Source organism: Danio rerio, chromosome 16 (assembly GCF_052040795.2).
Source record: "Danio rerio strain M-AB ecotype USA chromosome 16, GRCz13ab, whole genome shotgun sequence".
Taxonomy (NCBI): domain Eukaryota; kingdom Metazoa; phylum Chordata; class Actinopteri; order Cypriniformes; family Danionidae; genus Danio; species Danio rerio.
The window spans coordinates 8,130,001-8,133,711 of record NC_141036.1 but is presented as its reverse complement, the minus strand read 5'-3'; positions in this window follow the sequence as shown (position 1 = coordinate 8,133,711).

Below are 3,711 nucleotides of genomic sequence, written 5' to 3'. Positions count from 1 at the left end.
AAGTCCCGACTGGTCAGTTGGCATTTGTGTGTGGAGTTTGCATGTTCTCCCTGTGTTGGTGTGGGTCTTCCTCCTTCGGTTTCCCTCACAGCCCAAAGACGTGCACTATTGGGGAATTGAATATGCTAAATTGACCGTAGAGTATGTGTGTGAATGAGTGGGTTACAGCTGGAAGGGCATCCACTGCGTAAAACATATACTGAATAAGTTGGCTGTACATTCCGCTCTGGCGACCCCTGATGAATAAAAGGACTAAGCTGAAGGACAATAAATGAAGGAATATTCTCTCACAGGACATCACTAGTTTGACACTACTTACTCACCCTCGAGTGGTTTTAAACCTTTATGAATTTCATTCTTCTGTTGAACACAGAAGAAGACAATTTGAAGAAAGCTGAAAACCGGCAACCACTGGGCAACCTGGTAACAGCGAAAAAAGCCACACTGAGGTAATCGTAGCGTTCATTTTAAAGACGAAATGCAGCCATACGTACCTCTGGCTACATAATTCTCCCTCTCCAGAAATACACACAGGGGCACGTATTCACAATGAGCCTGTGTTGATTAAAAGTGTCCATGAAGATACAAAATCATTAGACACAATGACTGAGAGTCTGTTTAGTCTACATGTCACCGATGAGAAGATGAAGGCTTGCTACTGTGTGATGTATGAAATCGGGAAATATTTGTAAACATTAAGTATGAACTACAGAATGTTACGTTTTCAATTACATGCACAAATTTTATGTAATCAGTGCTGCATGAATATGATTTGTGGCATTAACTGCTGGACAATCGTAGCTTAAAAGTGCATAACCTAAGCATTAACATATTGCCACAGCTAGATTTACTCTGATTTTGCTCCACATGTAAACGCTATGGGTGTAACGGATCACGATTGATCTGTGATTCGTACGGATCCCAAGCCATGGTTCAAAACACATGTGACCCGCGGATTGGGCTAATACATTTTTTACTTGTGGGTTAATCCTAAATTTGTAATGATTGCAGAGAGATTGCCTCTCGTGTAATTCAAATCACATGTATAAAGACATTTAGGCTTTCGTGTAAAATATAATGATGACAGAAAAAGTTGTGGTGGGTTATTCGGGATGTGGTGGGTTTCTTAGGTTATTAAAGGTGTTTTCTGTCACTGCTTGTTTAGCCTGTATTAATGCATTCAGTGTAAGCTGCAGGATTGATCATTAAAAGATCTGGATCTCAACACCCACGCAGCATAAATTATAAATGATGGTGATTTGCATATGTTTACTAATCCTTTGAATCGCTGCATTCAAATCTGTGCTTGAAAAACGCAAAGATCAAGAAAGAGATTCAATCTTTAGTTTACAAACAGTGAAATAACACAAAAGTACTGGGATAACAGTTTATAGTTTAATTTATTTACGGTTTAATTTAAAACACAATTTAACACAGCCTCCACGCTCGATAGTCAGACCAGATTCAGACCAATGACTGTAAAAAATATGGACGACGCGACAGCCCTTTTTCCCATTGAACGCCTTGAGGGCAAAACGCCTGCTTGACGGGCACAAACTGTCGCAAAAGACTGCTGAAATTGGAGCCTTGACATGCGCAGAAGGATTGTTTGATGGAGCCAGAGGAGGAGCCGCGAAAATGAGCAGAGTCGAGCTTCCAATCAAACGCTTTATGTAAAATCAACTACGCCCCCCGAACTTCTCAGCATGCGTTTGCTGTCATATCAACACAAATGGATGTAATAACGTTAACAAATATGAGGGTTTTATATATTCAATCGCGCCAGCTCCAGGCCGCAGCGCATAACTTACTCGCGGCGTCGCGGGCTGATTCCGGCTCGCATGCGGCAGCGCCGGCTCGCTCGGCCGCCGCATCTGGCTCAATTGACAAGGGCTGGAATTGGGTAGTGAGTCCAGGCATCCGGAGTAGGTCCAGCAGAGGTAGTCAGTCTGAGGGGTAAGAGATAAGTCTCCGGCAGGCGAGAATCTAGCCGGAACTGTGTTTTGCTATCTGGGTGGCTAGGCGTGTATCAGCAAACTAATAAAGCCCGAAAAAAGCCCTGAACTTAGCGAATAAACAGTGTTCCACCAGGATCATGTATGTCAGAAACTATAGTTTACTGCTGAACTCATTTTGTCATGGTAAAATAACACAGAAATCGAATAATAACATTTCAGTCTACTTCAGTCTCCTGCCGAAGCTCAGACGCGCTGCTTTGAGAAACTGTCAATCACAGCTGTCAATCACGATGACACGCCCAGCATTAAATTACTGCTAAAAACAAACTGTTTACAAAAATGAAGATCTGCACCTATTTCAGCTCAATAATCAGTGCCTTAATCAACCAGAACCATCTTTCGGGACATTTTATTGCAAGTGTAATATTTTTTTTTATTTGGGCTCAAGTCTCCTTCATTAACACGGAGGAGGCGGGCTTTATGACTTGTACTGCAGCCAGCCCCCAGGGGGCGATCTAACGGCCGAGACCCTCACTCAAAAGCAGGCTTGCGGCACACTTGATTCAGACTCACTCCTGTTGGTTCTCAATCTGGCAACCTGCGCTTGCGTTTGTTTTGGTCCAGGAATGCAATACCTTGTTTAACCACTAGATGTCAAACTTGCTTACTGCTCCTTGAATATCAGACAAAACCTAAATTAACTTACCTAATTTTAATTTCACCACTTTGAGACAGTGAGCTGCTCCAAAGAAACAAACTTTCTGTCCAGATCAAGCCAGAATATTGCATCTTTACATCTATTGCATTTCGAGAGATTCTGATTTTACAATCACTTTATTACCAACAATTATCATAGTGATTTTATCATTTTAAAAAATGATTACGTTCCACCCCACCACACAACTTCAAATCATTATGCAATTCTGATTGCGTTTACGTCAGATACTGCTGAAGTGTGGAGCGTGAGTGATTTAGATGTTAAGTCAATGCAAAGACGCGAATAGACATCCTGCAATGTGATTTGCGCAAATGCCTCGAGTTGGAAATTCTGAACTTCAGCGAACATTCATTATGGTGGACATCCGTTATAGCTGCGTTAACGAATCGGGAGCTTTCTCTTGTAGGGGGCAGGATTATGACGTAGTGCCTGTTGGTGTCTCGAGGGGAAATCCTCTTGCTGACAGTGGACAACAGCTAATCAAACTGGGCTCGGCTCTGTCAGAAACAACTCGAATGAGCTTAGTGAGTAAACTCAAAATATTTACGCGTAAAAATAAATCATGTTATTACTGCGTAAATACATGCATGAACATTTGTGCTGCATCTGGTGTGAACACAGCGTGAATGTGCCTCACACAGGTGAGTGGGCTTGACAAACCACCTGTAGAAACACTCTTCTCCTAATAAAAAAATACCCCCCCCCCCCCCAACTCCAGCAATTAATTCTCTGAGCAGTAACAGTTCCTCCATATAGTTAGCACTTTTGTGTGTATTTCCTCTGTTGTTGAATCACTGAATGCCTCCTCAAATGTAAGTCGCACAAAATCGTAAATGTTCAACAAAATCCAATTGCCTAAATGTTGATGTGAAAAAAAAAGATGATACAATGAGCTGTACATTCCTCTGTTGTCATTTACTTTTTCATCAAAATATATGTTAATTTAGCTGAACCAACAACTGACATGGATTTCTGCAGTTCTGCAATTAAGTTGACTCAACTTAATTTTTAGAGTTGATGCACATGGTTCTTTTC